At 38.4% G+C, this 16,082-nt stretch overlaps 1 protein-coding gene across 1 annotated transcript in view; it reads left to right on the top strand.

Annotated features, from left to right (window-relative positions):
* DPH6 (diphthamine biosynthesis 6) overlaps window positions 1–16,082 on the top strand; it is a 191,829-nt gene that overhangs the window by 123,041 nt on the left and 52,706 nt on the right. The window lies entirely within an intron of this gene.

The raw sequence follows: 16,082 nt of genomic DNA on the forward strand, positions 1-16,082 counted from the left end.
TAAACTCTGGGAATTGGTGATGGACAGGGAGGCCTGGTGTGCTGCGGTCCTTGGGGTTGCAAAGAGTCAGACACGACTGAACCACTGAACTGAACTGAACTGCGTGGTCTAGTGGTTTTCCCTACTTTCTTCAATTTAAGTATGAATTTGGCAATAAGGAGTTCATGATCTGAGCCATAGTCAGCTCCCGGTCTTGTTTTTGCTGACTGTATATAGCTTCTTCATCTTTGGCTGTAAGAATATAATCAGTGTGAAATTGGTGTGGACAATCTGGTGATGTCCATGTGTAGAGTCGTCTCTAGTTGTTGTTAGAAGAGGGTATTTGCTATGACCAGTGCATTCTCTTGGCAAAATTCTGTTAGTCTTTGCCCTGCTTCATTTTGTACTCCAAGGCAAACTTGCTTGTTACTTCAGATATCTCTTGACTTCCTACTTTTGCATTCCAGTCCCCTATGGTGAAAAGAATGTCTTTTTTGGATGTTAGTTCTAGAAGGTCTTATACATCATTATAAAACCATTCAACTTCAGCTTCTTCAGCATTAGTGTTGGGGCATAGACTTGGATTACTGTGATATTGAATGGTTTGCCTTGGAAACGAACAGAGATCATTCTGTCACTTTAGAGATTGTACCCAAGTACTGCATTTTGGACTCTTTTGTTGACTGTGAGGGCTACTCCATTTCTTCTAAGGGATTCTTGCCCACAGTAGTAGATATAATGGTCATCTGAATTAAATTTGGCCATTCCAGTCCATTTTAGTTCACTAATTCCTGTAACATTGATGTTCACTCTTTTCATCTCCTGTTTGACCACTTCTAATTTACCTTGACTCATGGACATAACTCTAGGTTCCTATGCAATATTGTTCTTTACAGCATCAGACTTTACTTTCATCACCAGTCACATCCACAATTGTGAGCTGTTTTCGCTTTGACTTCGTCTCTTCATTCTTTCTGGAGTTATTTTTCCACTCTTCTCGAGCAGCATATTGGGCACCTACCGACCTGCGGAGTTCATCTTTCAGTGTCATATCTTTTTGCCTTTATACAGTTCTTGGGTTCTGAAGGCAAGAATACTGAAGTGGTTTGCCATTCCCTTCTCCAGTGGATCACATTTTATTAGAACTCTCCACCATGACCTATCTGTCTTGGGTGGCTCTGCGCAGCATGGCTCATAGTTTCATTGAGTTAGACAAGGCTGTGATCCATGTGATCTGTTTGATTAGTTTTTTGTGATTGTGGTTTTCATTCTGTCTGGCCTCTGATAGATAAGGATAGGAGGCTTGTGGAAGCTTCCTGATGGGAGAGGTTGACTGTTGGGGAATCTGGGTCTTATTTTGATGGGTGGGGCCAGCAAATCTTTAATCCAGTTCTCTATTGATGGGCGGGCAGTGTTCCCTCCCTGTTGTTTGTTCTAACTATGGTAGGGGTGGGTAATGGTGGCAATGGTAATGGTGACCTCTTTCAAAAGAACTTATGCCTACACTATTGTATTCAGTGCTCCTGACCCCATATCAGGCCACTGTTGACCCATGCCTCTGTCTGAGACTCCTGGACTCTCACAGGCAAGTCTGGCTCAGTATTTTGTGGGGACACTGTTCCTTTTTCCTGTATCCTGGTGTGCACAAGGTTTTGTTTGTGCCCTCCAAGAATCTGTTTCCCCAGTCCTATGGAAGTTCTGTAATCAAATTCCACTGGCCTCCAAAGTCAAATTCCCTGGGGGTTCTCAGTCCCTTTGCCAGATCCCCAAGTTGGGAAATCTGTTGTGGGTCCTAGAACTTTCTTAACAGTGTGAGAGTTTCTTTGGTATGATTGTTCTGCAGTGTGTAGGTCATCTGCTTGGCGGCTCTATGGTGGGGTAATACCAACCTCCTCCAAGAAAGAGGGCTTATGCCACACACCACGTGTCCCAGGTCTGCTGCACTCAGAGCCCCTGTCCCTGTGGCAGGCCACTGCTGACCCGTGCATCTGCAGTAGTCACTCAAACACTCAAAGTCAGGTCTGGCTCAGTCTCTGTGGAATATCTGGGTCCTGGTGCACATAAGCTTTTGTTTGACCCACCTGAGCATCTCTGGCGGGTTGTGCTGGGGCCTCTCCTTTGTCCTTGGATGTGGGTTGTTTTTTTTTTTTTTTTGGTGGGATCCAACATTTTCCTGTCAGTGGTTGTTCAGCAGCAGGTTGCAGTTTTCTCTCAGGAGAAGATGAATGCACGTCCTTCTACTCTGCCATCTTGTGTGTATCTTGCAAATGTGTTGTAAATACCATTTTAAATTGAAAGAAAAGAAAATCAAGGCTTAAATATTAGATTTTGAGTATATGCAATAGAATGTTTCCTTAAGGTTCAAATACAAACACTACTAGTCCTCATCTCTGAATAGAGTGCTTTTTGCTCAGTCTGTAAAGGGAAGTAGCAGATTACAACAGCAGAAGAGTGCTGGCTTAGGCAGCATATATATAACAGCAGAGGAAATAAATGCTGATTTTGTTCATTTTATGGCTGAAAAGCCCATCTTTTCTTCACCAGGTAGGGCAGGCTGGTCTAAAAATGTTACTCATATGACTGTTTGGTTCTAGTATGGATATAGGCTTTGAATTTTTGAATACATTAAGATTCTCTTCATCCCGAGCTTCTCTGTACGTATACATATATGTGTGTGTGTATAGCCTTCCAAAAAGTATGTACTGTATTATAATTCTTGAACCTTTCTGCCTTCAACTCTACAATTCCCTTTATTCTTTAAAATATACAAAACACAATATTCACAAATATATAAAATCTTATTTTAATGCATATTATTATAAAACTTGTCCCTCTATAGTAACCTTTATGACTATGTTAGTCAGTTTACACTAGAACTTTCATGTTAATATATAACAATTAACTGAAAATTCCTCCTGGAAAGATAAATCTTTGAGCCTTCTTCTGTTTTTCTATTTAGTAGTAAGACTATTTAATAACTGTATTGCCTAAGCAGATATTTGTGTATAGGAATATTTCAATATCATTCTATATCTGCAATGGTTGGAAAGTGAAACTTTTCCATCTCAGATGTGAGCCCAATGTTTATGTATTAAAACTGCTTGGAACAAGAATATGTTATAACGTTTGTTGGGCTTTGGCCTCTGACAAATTCTCTTTCAGAAAAGTACTATTGTATTGGTTGATATCTCAAACATATATAGGTAAATATTTAGAAATGTTTATGGATCAGAGACTGTAAATTTACATAAAAACCAGGTGAGATTTGCGTCTCACAGTGTACGATCTAAGGTATGGACAATAATCAGGGTTCTCTGGAGTCACCTGTACTCTCTTTGTAGCAAGTTATTCTTTCACTGGAAATGTCTTAGGACAGATTTTCTTCTGAATTTGATTCCAACTTCACTCAAGCAAACAAATTTAGTTCAAATTTTGGGCAATTTCAGTGCTGATACTTTCCTCTTCCTTTATTCAGTGATCTTTTAAGTGGAGTTTGTAATGGAGAGGACATGTATTAGTCAGGATTCTCCAGAGAAAACCAACATGATATAAAAAGAGGTGTATTATGAGGTGCTGGCTCACATAATTATGGAGGCTGTGAAGTCCCACAGTCTACTGTCTGTAAATTGGAAATCCAGGAAAGCCAGTAGTATAACTCAGTTCAGGTTCAAAGGCTTCAGAACCGGAGGATCCACTAATGTACAGTCCAGTCTGAAAGCAGAAGAGGAGATGAATGTCCCAGTTCAAGCAGTGAGGCAATAAAAAAAAGGGGGGGGTCAATTCCTCTTTCCTCTGCCCCTTACTCTATTTAGGGCTTCAACAGATTGAGTATTGCTCACCCATGTTGGAGAGGGCAATTTACTGAGACCACTGATTCAAATGCCAGTGTCATCCACAGACACACTCAGAAAAAATGTTTCATCTGGGCATCCCATGGTCAACTCAGGTTAACATGTAAAATTAACCATCACAGAAGAAAAGGAAGAAAAGGAAAGAACTGAATGCCAGTGCTCATATAACCATGTTGCCCAGAAGTACAAATAAAGGATTTTAAAATGAAGATGATCAGATAAAATCTGTATTTTGAACAGTTCTCTGATTGCTGTGGCTATCAAAGTTTGATATTCCTCCAAGCTCTTACGTATATTTTATTTTCTCCTTTACAAATTCTCCTTGAGTGATTTCATCTCATGTCATCTGTTTCTGTATTAGTATCCTCAGCCCAGACTTCTGTGCTAGGCTCTCACCTCATTTTCCTAATTGACAAATACCTCTTCTTGGTTGATTCCCTGAAACCTCAAACTCATGTCTAAAATTGAATTTGCCCTTTATTTTACTTCCCAAACTGTCTTGTGTTCTGTTTTATATCTGAAGTAAATCATGTTTGTTGACACCATGTTTTACTTTGACAAGTAAGAAACCTGTGAATTATCTTTGCCTTTTCTTGTGTGTGTGTGTGTGTGTGTGTGTGTGTGTGTTTGAGTAAAATGCAATTGTTTAAATTTTTAATTAGAGGCTAATTACTTTACAATATTGTAGTGGTTTGGGCTATACATTGACATGAATCAGCCATGGGTGTACATGTGTTCCCCATGCTGAACCCCCCTCCTACCTCCCTCCCCATCCCATCCCTCAGGGTCACCCCAGTGCACCAGATCTGAGCATTCTGTCTCATGCATCAAACCTGGACTGGTGATCTGTTTCACATATGATAATATATATGTTTCAATGCTATTGTCTCAAATCATACTACCCTCGCCTTCTCCCACAAAATCCAAAAGACTGTTCTATACATGTGTGTCTCTTTTGCTGTCTCGCATATATGGTCATTGTTACCATCTTTCTAAATTCCATATATATGCGTTAGTATACTGTATTGGTGTTTTTCTTTCTGACTTCACTCTGTATAATAGGCTCCAGTTTCTTCCACCTCATTAGAACTGTATTCTTTTATTTGATACTGTATTTGAATACATTCAAATGTATTCTTTTTAACAGCTGAGTAATATTTCATTGTGTATATGTACCACAGCTTTCTTATCCATTCATCTGCCAATGGATCTCTAGGTTGTTTCCATGTCCTGGCTATTGTAAACAGTGCTGCAATGAACATTGGGATACACGTGTCTCTTTCAATTCTGATTTCCTCAGTGTGTATGCCCAGCAGTGGGATTGCTGGGTCGTATGGCATCTCTATTTTCAGTTTTTTAAGGAATCTCCACACTCTTCTCCATAGTGGCTGTACTAGTTTGCATTCCCACCAACAGTGTAAGAGGGTTGCCTTTTCTCCACACCCTCTTCAACATTTATTGTTTGTAGACTTTTTGATAGCAAGCATTCTGACCTGCATGAGATGGTACGTCATTGTGGTTTTGATTTGCGATTCTCTGATAAGGAGTGATGTTGAGCATCTTTTCATGTGCTTATTAGCCATCTGTATGTCTTCTTTGGAGAAATGTCTGTTTAGTTCTTTGACCCATTTTTTGATTGGGTCGCTTATTTTTCTGGAAATGAGCTACAGGAGTTGCTTGTATATTTTGGAGATTAATTCTTTGTCAGTTGCTTCATTTGCTATTATTTCCTCCCATTCTGAAGGCTGTCTTTTCACTTTGCTTATAGTTTCCTTCATTGTGCAAAAGCTTTTGAACTTAATTAGGTCCCATTTGTTTATTGTTGCTTTTGTTTCCATTACTCTGGGAGGTGGATCATAGAGGATCCTGCTGTGATTCATGTCAGAGAGTGTTTTGCCTATGTTTTCCTCTAGGAGTTTTATAGTTTCTGGTCTGACATCTATGTCTTTAATCCATTTTGAGTTTATTTTTGTGTATGATGTTAGAAAGTGTTCTAGTTTCATTCTTTTACAAGAGGTAGACCAGTTTTCCCAGCACCACTTGTTAAAGAGATTGTCTTTTCTCCATTGGATATTCTTGCCTCCTTTGTCCAAGATAAGGTGTACATAGGTACGTGGATTTATCTCTGGGCTTTCTGTTTTGTTCCATGGATCTATGTTTCTGTCTTTGTGCCAGTACCATACTGTCTTGATGATTGTAGCTTTGTAGTAGAGGCTCAAGTCAGGCAGGTTAACTCCTCCAGTTCCCTTCTTCTTTCTCAAGATTGCTTTGGCTATTTGAGGTTTTTTTCTTTTTCCATACAAATTGTGAAATTATTTATTCTAGTTGTGTGAAAAATACCGTTGGTAGCTTGATAGGGATTGCATTGAAACTATAGATTGCTTTGAGTAGTATACTCATTTTCACTATATTGATTCTTCCAATCCATGAACATGGTATATTTCTCCATCTATTTGTGTCATCTTTGATTTCTTTCATCAGTGTTTTGCAGTTTTCTATATGTAGGTCTTTTGTTTCTTTAGGTACATTTATTCTAAGTATTTTATTCTTTTTGTTGCAGTGGTGAATGGAATTGTTTCCTTAATTTCTATTTGTTTTCTCATTGTTAGTGTATAGGAATGTAAGGGATTTCTGTGCATTAATTTTATATCCTGCAACTTTACTATATTCATTGATTACCTCTAGTAATTTTCTGGTGGAGTCTTTAGGGTTTTCTATGTAGAGGATCATATTATCTGCAAACAGTGAGAGTTTTACTTCTTTTCCAATCTGGATTCATTTCTTTTTCTGCTGTGGCCAAAACTTTCAAAACTATGTTGAATAGTAGTGGTGAGAGTGGGCATCCTTGTCTTGTTCCTGACTTTAGGGGAAATGCTTTCAATTTTTCACCATTGAGGATAATGTTTGCTGTGGGTTTGTCATATATAGCCTTTATTATGTTGAGATATGTTCCTTGTATGCCTGTTTTCTGGACGATTTTTATCATAAATGAATGTTGAATATTGTCAAAGGCTTTCTCTGCATCTATTGAGATAATCATTTGGTTTTTATACTTGAGTTTGTTAATGTGATGTATAACTTTGTTGATTTGTGCATATTAAAGATTTGTGCATATTTATCCCTGGGATAAAGCCCACTTGGTCATGATATATGATTTTTTTAATATGTTGTTCGATTCTGTTTGCTAGAATTTTAAGGATTTTCGCATCTAAGTTCATTAGTGATGTTGGCCTGTAGTTTTCTTCTCTTGTGGCATCTTTGTCTGGTTTTGGTATTAGGGTGAAGGTGGCCTCATGGAATGAGTTTGAAAGTTTACCTTCCTCTGCAATTTTCTGGAAGAGTTTGAGGAGGATAGGTGTTAGCTCTTATCTAAATATTTGGTAGAATTGAGCTGTGAAGCTGTCTGGTCCTGGGGTTTTGTTTGCTGGAAGATTTCTGGTTACAGTTTCGATTTCCGTGCTTGTGATGAGTCTGTTAAGATTTTCTGTTTCTTCCTGGTTCAGTTTTGGAAAGTTATACTTCTCTAGGAATTTGTCCATTTCTTCCAAATTGTCCATTTTATTGGCATATAGTTGCTGATAGTAGTCTCTTATGATCCTTTGTATTTCTGTGTTGTCTGTTGTGATTTCTCCATTTTCATTTCTAGTTTTGTTGATTTGATTCTTCTCCCTTTGTTTCTTGATGAGTCTGGCTAGTGGTTTGTCTATTTTATTTATCTTCTCAAAGAACCAGCTTTTAGCTTTGTTGATTTTTGCTATGGTCTCTTTTTTTTCTTTTGCATTTATTTCTGCCCTAATTTTTATGATTTCTTTCCTTCTACTAACCATGGGGTTCTTCATTTCTTCCTTTTCTACTTGCTTTAGGTGTAGATTTAGGTTATTTGACTTTTTTCTTGTTCCTTGAGGTAAGCCTGTATTACTATGAACCTTCCTCTTAGCACTGCCTTTACAGTGTCCCATAGGTTTGGGGTTGTTGTATTTTCACTTTCATTCCTTTATGTATATTTTGATTTCTTTTTTTATTTCTTCTGTGATTTGTTGGTTATTCAGAAGCATGTCGTTTAGCCTCCATATGTTTGTATTTTTAATAGTTTTTTTTCCTGTAGTTCACATCTAATCTTACTGCATTGTGATCAGAAAAGATGCTTGGAATGATTTTAATTTTTTTAAATTTACCAAGGCTAGATTTATGGCCCAGGATGTCATCTCTCCTGGAGAAGCTCTTGTGTACACTTGAGAATAAGGTGAAATTAATTGTTTTAGGGTGAAATGTCCTATAGATATCAGTTAGGTCTAACTGGTCCATTGTATCATTTAAAGTTTGTGTTTCCTTGCTAATTTTCTGTTTAGTTGATGTATCCAAAGGTGTGAGGGGGTATTAAAGTCTCCCACTATTATTGTGTTACTGTTAATTTCCCCTTTCATACTTGCTAGCATTTGCCTTACATATTGCAGTGCTCCTATGTTGGATGCATATATATTTATAATTGTTATATCTTCTTCTTAGATTGATCCTTTGATCGTTATGTAGTGTCCTTCTTTGTCTCTTTTCACGGCCTTTATTTCAAAGTCTATTTTATCTGATATGACTATTGCTATTCCTGCTTTCTTTTGGTCTCAATTTGCGTGAAATATCTTTTTCCAGCCCTTCACTTTCAGTCTGTATGTGTTCCTAGGTTTGAGGTAGGTCTCTTGTATACAGCATATATAGTGGTCTTGTTTTTGTATTCATTCAGCCAGTCTTTGTCTTTTGGTTGTAGCATTCAACCCATTTACATTTAATGTAATTACTGATAAGTATGATCCCATTGCCATTTTCTTTGTTGTTTTGGGTTCAAGTTTATGCACCTTTTCTGTGTTTCCTGTTTAGAGAAGATCATTTAGCATTTGTTGAAGAGCTGGTTTGGTGGTGCTGAATTCTCTCAGCTTTTGCTTGTCTGTAAAGCTTTTGATTTCTCCTTCATATTTGAATAAGATTCTTGCTGGATACAGTAATCTGGGTTGTAGGTTTTTCTCTTTCATCACTTTAAGTATGTCCTGCCATCCCCATCTGGTCTGAAGAGTTTCTATTGAAAGATCAAATGTTAGCCTGATGGGAATCCCCTTGTGTGTTATTTGTTGTTTTTCCCTTGATGCTTTTAATATATGTTCTTTGTGTTTGATCTTTGTTAATTTGATTAATATGTGTCTTGGGGTGTTTCATCTTGGATTTATCCTGTTTGGGACTCTCTGGGTTTCTTTGACTTGGGTGACTATTTCCTTCCCCATTTTAGGGAAGTTTTCAACTATTATCTCCTCAAGTATTTTCACATGGCCTTTCTTTTTGTCTTCTTCTTCTGGGACTCCTATGATTCAAATGTTGGGGCATTTGACATAGTCCCAGAGATCTCTAGGTTATCCTCATTTCTTTCAATTCTTTTTTTCTCTCTGCTTCATTTATTTCTACCTTTCTATCTTCTACATCACTTATCCTGTCTTTTGCCTCAGTTCCCTCCAGAGTGCTTTTGATCTCAGTTATTGCATTATTCATTATTGATTGACTCTTTTTTATTTCTTCTAGGTTCTTGTTAAACTTTTCTTGCATTCTCTCAATCCTTGTCTCCAGACTATTTATCTGTAACTCCATTTTGTTTTCAAAATTTTGGATCATTTTTACTATCTTTATTCTGAATTCTTTTTCAGGTATACTCCCTATCTCCTACTCTTTTGTTTGGTTTGGTGGGCATTTATCATGTTCCTTTACCTGCTGAGTATTTCTCTGCCTTTTCATCTTGTTTAGGTTGCTGTGTTTGGGGTGGCCTTTCTGTATGCTGGCAGTTTGTGGTTCCTCTTTATTGTGGAGGTTCCTCCCTGTGGTTGGGGTTGGACGAGTGGCTTGTCAAGGTTTCCTGGTTAGTGAAGCTCACGTTGGTGTTCTGGTGGGTGGAGCTAGATCTCTTCTCTCTGGAGTACAATGAAGTGTCCAATAGTGAGTTTTGAGGTGTCTCTGGGTTTGGTGTAACTTTTTGCCACCTGTATTTTTGTGCTCAGGGTTATGTTCCCGCTTTGTTGGAGAATTAGCTTAGTATGTCTTGCTCTGAAACTTGTTGGCTCTTGGATGGAGCTCGGTTTCAGTGTAGGTATGGAGGCTTTTGGATGAGCTCTTATTGATATATGTTCCCTGAAGTAAAGAGTTCTCTGGTGCTCTCAGGTTTTGGACTTAAGCCTCCTGCCTCTAGTTTTCAGTCTTATTCTTACAGTAGTCTCAAGACTTCTCCATCCATACAGGTCCGATGATAAAACATCTAGGTTAAAGGAGAAAAGATTCTCCACAATGAGGAACACCCAGAAAGGTTCACTGAGTTACATGAAAAAGAGAAGAGGGAGGAGGGAGATAGAGGTGACCAGGAGGAGAAGGGGGGGTGGATCCAAAAGGGAAAGAGCAATCTAGCCAGTAATCAAATCCCTATGTGCTCTCCACAGCCTGGAACGCCAGAGAGGTTCACAGAGTTACATAGAAAAGAGAAGAGGGAGGAAGGAGATAGAGGTGACCAGAAGGAGAGGGGGAGGCGTGGATCAAGAGAAGAGTGAAAGATCTAGCCAGTAATCAGTTCCCTAAGTGTTCTCCACAGCCCGAAATACCCAGAGAGATTCACAGGGTTGGGTAGAAAAGAGAAGAGGGAGGGAGGAGGTAGAGATGACCTAGGGGAAAAAAGGAGAGTAATAAGGGGGAGAGGGCAATCAAGCAGTAATCACACTCCTAAGTAAAAATGGGTACTGAGGATTGGATTCTTAAAGGTACAAAATTGATAACAAATACCAAAAAGCAAAGATTAAAAATCTAGAGCAGAGGTTAGACTCTCAAAAATACAATATTAAAAAAAAAAATCACAAAAGTTATAAAAACTATATATGAAGTTTGCTTTAAAAATAGGGTCCTTTTTTTGGCAAGGTGATAGTAGGTTATAAAAATGAAAATGAAAGGAGTAATATAGGACTTTAAAATTTTTTAAATTAAATATTAAAAAAAATTTAATGATAATAGTAAAATATGTGTAGGAATTTCTCTGGAGCTGTTGTGGGCAGTGTAGGTTCAGCTCAGTTTCAGATAGTTCCTTGTTCCAGCTTACAGTCAGTCAGTTCAGTCGCTCATTTGTGTCCGACTCTTTGCAACCCCATGAATTGCAGCACGCCAGGCCTCCCTGTCCATCACCAACTCCTGGAGTTTACTCAGACTCATGTCCATCGAGTTGGTGATGCCATCCAGCCATCTCATCCTCTGTCGTCCCCTTCTCCTCCTGCCCCCAATCCTTCCCAGCATCAGGGTCTTTTCCACTGAGTCAACTCTTCACATGAGGTGGCCAAAGTACTGGAGTTTCAGCTTTAGCATCAGTCCTTCCAATGAACACCCAGAACTGATCTCCTTTAGAATGGACTGGTTGGATCTCTTTGCAGTCCAAATGTAGTCGATGCTAATTACAAGGTTTAACCTGTTGTACCTGTCACTTCCAAAGCGGTTCCCTCTGTTTATTTTGGTTTCTTTTGTTCCCAAGTCTCTTCAGTGTCTAATTCCTGCCCTGACACAAGGGGGTGAAGGTGGTCACTTATTTAGGCTCACTTGTTCAGTCGTACTGTGAGGAGGGAGGAACAATGCCAACAAATATCACTGGCATGTGTGGGGAGTGCTGCAGTGTCTCAGCCACACTGGGTTTGCCCCCATTCACAGCATGTGTGCTTTCTCAGTCTACACTGCTCAGGCTCCAGGCTGCTCTGCAGGGGAACTGTCTAAAGCCGGCCCGGGGTTGCATGCACTTCCCAGGTCTAAGCCACTCAGGTTCAGGTTCTCGGGTACTCAACAAAGGCACAGACTCAGTTGGGCCTGTGTTTTGTGCCCTTCCCAGGTCCGAGCAGTTCAGGTGACCAGGGGTTTGGTGGGCACACACTCCCCAGGTGTGGTGCGTCTTATCACCTCCCCCGTCCCAGCCGCTCAGTTTCCTTGGTGCACAGTGGGAGCGCCGTCTCAGGTGTGCCGTGTGTCTCTTCTTGGGAGCTGATCTCTGGCTGCGACCCTCCCAGTGGATGTCAACCGTCCAGGATCCCAGGAAGACTTGTTAACAACTAGAAGCCTGCTCACAGTTTGGTACAGGATGCCATCTCTGGGGCCAAGATTGCCCTTTTCCGGCTCTGGCTGCCACCTGCCTGTCTCCCTGTCTCTGGCGGGGGATGGGCTGGTCCTCAACCTGTCTCCTCTGGTAATTGGCTCAGTCCTTTGTTCTGTGAGCGGGCCCTGCAGTGCCTTAGGTTAGGGCTTTCCGCCGGAAATGTCTCTCTGTCTGAGTTTGGGTTGCTATCTCACATTAGCACCCTCAGATTGCCCTTAGGGCATTCAGGCCCAGTCCTTACCCTAAGCAATGCAGCTGGTGCCTCCCTGTTCAGCCCCTGCTTGCTGGTGTCAGACACAGCATCTGGGCTACTTCTCCGCTGGGAGTTGATGTTAGGCATGTAATCTGTGGGTTTTATTTATTTATTTTTCCTCCTGGTTATGTTGCCCTCTGAGATTCCAAAACTCCCCACAGATCCGCCGGTGAGAGGGTTTCCTGGTGTTTGGAAACTTACCCTCTTTTACAACTCCTGCCTGGGACGGGTTCATCCATAACTCTTTTGTCTCTCTTTTTATCTTTTATATTTGTCCTACCTCCTTTTGAGGACAATGGGCTGCCTTTCTGGGTGCCTGGTGTCCTCTGCCAGCGTTTAGAAGTTGTTTTGTGGTATTTGCTCAATGTTCAAGTGTTCTTTCAATGAATTTATGGGGGAGAAAGTGATCTCTCTGTCCTATTCCTCTGTCATCTTAGGACCACCCCTATCTGTGCCTTTTCTTTTTCCTGTATTATTCACCAGACCCAATTCATCAGCAAGTAATATGTATCCTGCCTACTATATGTTGCTCTCAAATCTGTTCTCTTCCTTCCATACCTATTGCTTTTGTCTGTTAGGTCCTGCCTCACTAATTATTGCAGCAGTTCCTTTATTTGCCTTCTTACTGTCAGTCTTGTTTCCTGTCAATGAATTTGACTGAAGCTAGAGTAATCTTTGTAAAGGTTAAATTGGATCATGCCATCCTTGGCTTAGAATTCTTCTGTCTTCTCTCTGACCTTACAGTCAAGTATAAACTCTTTAAAATTAAACACAAAGATCCATAGGATTTGACTTTTGTCTGCTTTTTTAACTTCAACTTTCACCTCTTTAAACAATCTCTACTCATTGTCAGGCTTCTTTCACTTTGCACTTTTTATTATGTCAAAAATTAATATGAAAAATTAGGAAGATATTTATGTTAAATATCTTAAATAGTTTTAATAAGTATCTCAAATCCTCCCTTTAAAAATTTCTTTAATTTGCACATCTTTCACTTTTTATTCATTTTTTACATATTAAAACTTTATAGTATTTTAAAAATAGACAAAGGACCATTTAGGCTATCATCAGCAAATATTGATTATCATTAACTGCATAATTATATTTAACATGATTTTTTGATCATTCATTTCATGGGTTCTGTGGATCTCAAAAGTGAATCCATAAAGTATCCGAATCTCCTTTATGTTGCTGCTGCTGCTACTGCTAAGTCACTTCAGTCATGTCCGACTCTGTGCAATCCCATAGACAACAGCCCCACCAGGCTTCCCCGTCCCTGGGATTCTCCAGGCAAGAACACTATGTTCTATAAGTAACTTTATGTTATGTTATGTTATATAAGTCTCCTTATATTGAAGTAAGCTACCAGTTCATAGATTTCAGAAAGAAGTTACATGTTGAGATGAATCCTAACATACCCTCTAAGATAGCTAAGCTTTTAGTAATCTAATTGTAGAAGTGGAAAATTGGAAATTGAAATAAGATCCTTCTCCAAATAGTCAACTTTCAAAACATCTGAGCTAATTTTTGCTTTAGAGATCATATAATCAGTCTTATTTGTTCTTTTTGACATTAATATAGTGATTTCATTAATTAAATTCTCAATTGTAAGATAATGGTATGTTCGATTGAAATCTGGGAACAAAAAAATTGGTGGTGATTGTGGTTTAGTCACTAAGTTGTGTCTGACTTTTGAGATCTCATGAGCTGTAGCCCACTAGGTTCCTCTGTCCATGAGATTTTCTAGGCAAGAATACTGGAGTGGTCTGCCATTTCCCTCCAGGGGATCTTCCAGACCTTGGGACCAAATTCGTCCTCTCCTGCATTGCAGGCAGATTCTTTACCACGGAGACACTAGGGAAGCCCTAACAAAAACATTAGAACTTTTTAGATGAAATCCACTTATTCTGATAGCCAGAGAGCCTGGTAAAAATAGGAAGAGATTAATAGGGGTGTGTGTGTGTGTGTTTAACTTTTGAAGATACACGGGATGTTCCATTTCTGCCTGCAATGAAATTTATCAAGAATTATAGTCAGACTAAAAATTGCTCTCAGAGTGATTATACCTTTTCTAATATCACCTACTGATTTTACAGTAAATGTCTAGGCTACAAAAGTTGAAATGAGAACACAATTCATTTTTCTTGACTCTGTTAAAAATAGCATTATCAAACATTTTGTAATGTTTCTCTCATATATTGGGCTGTCGCAAAGAAATAAACCTCCACTTGCTCTCATGACAGTAGACAATAAATTGACTGATATAATTCAGTTGAGAAGTTGAAAAATGCATTGAAAATAATGGGGCATAACATTGTAGGGTTAACATTTATTCATAGATGATGCAATTAAATAAAACAGGCATTAACTTCAAGGTCAGTCAGTAAAGTAATAAAATTGAATATTTTAATTGAATTGTAATTGCTTCCCATTGATACATGCAAGTAAAGTAAAGTAGATGTCAACTCTGCAAATTATGGCTCTTCCTCCTAATTAATTTCTTAATTCTGCATGGAGTTATCCAGTGCCTAGATCTTGTTGTGGGTTTATTCATCCACCCAGCTTCCATCAAGGAATGTCTATAATACATGATTAAATGCTTAGGTGTCAGGATTTATGGTAAATTTTTCTCTACTTTGGAGAAAATTTTGTTAATAACTTTAACTTATTTATATATTTATTAATTTATTAATATTGGGCTTCCCTGATAGCTCAGTTGGTAAAGAATCCGCCTGCAATGGAGGAGACCCCAGTTCGATTCCTGGGTTGGGAAGATCCCATGGAGAAGGGAAAGGCTACTCACTCCAGTATTCTGGCCTAGAAAATTCCATGGACTGTATAGTCCAGGGGATCACAAAGAGTTGGACATGACTGAGTGAATTTCATTTTCACTTTCATTATTAATATTAATATTTTTGATGTTTGCATTTATATAAATGTTATTAAATATTACTGTCTCAATGATTATAAAGGTTTTCATAAGGGAACTAGAAACACTGAAACACATTCCACAACTGACGGATTCAGGAGGTAAATTGAACAGACTGTTAGGGTTTTGGTGAAGCACAGATTATGTCCTTTCATGACCCAGCCTTCGCTAGAGAAGAGACACCTAAATTGAATGAATCTGAAAAAGAAACATTTTTTTCAAAAACTAGGATAAATTGAAGCTTTTAGATAAAGTTGAATTGCATTGAAAAAGCCGGTGAACCATTGTGGCTTTTTCATAGGCTTTTCACAGTCCCTCAAAGGTTCTAACGTTGTATAAAATAAAATACGAATGATGACATTACAAAGATTAGGATAGAGATTTCAAATTATACTGAAATTGTATTGGGTCTAGATACTAGCATTTATTCAAAGTAAGAGAAGATTATGACTTTGGACTGGCTACACTTACCAGTTAAATGCTTACTGCTTAAAAATTGAAAATAGAATGAATATATAAGATGGATCTTAAAATTACTGAGGTATTGTTATATATTCATATATTCTAAAATGGTTCTATATAGTGAGTCATTTGAGAGCAAATATATTGGTGTATTAGCATCTTTCTTTAGCTGAGCTTAGAAATATAAATGAATTCTTGTTGATAAAACAAGTAAATTAAACTAAGAAGTTATTTATTTTGTTAAGCTTTGTGTTAAATATTAACTCAAACATTGACTTTATTATTTAAAATATTTCTCTCTAAAGTACTTAAAGCATAAATCCAGCGATAAATATATTTTGGTGATACTAATATGACCCTGTCCTTCCATTCTCACTTATGAATGATCTTAAATGTCAGAATTCTCTGTGCATATCATCTAGTTAAAAAATACCAAAACCAAAATACATGAGATAAAGATTAACATAT

This window comes from Bos mutus, chromosome 10 (genome assembly GCF_027580195.1).
Source record: "Bos mutus isolate GX-2022 chromosome 10, NWIPB_WYAK_1.1, whole genome shotgun sequence".
NCBI classification, from domain to species: domain Eukaryota; kingdom Metazoa; phylum Chordata; class Mammalia; order Artiodactyla; family Bovidae; genus Bos; species Bos mutus.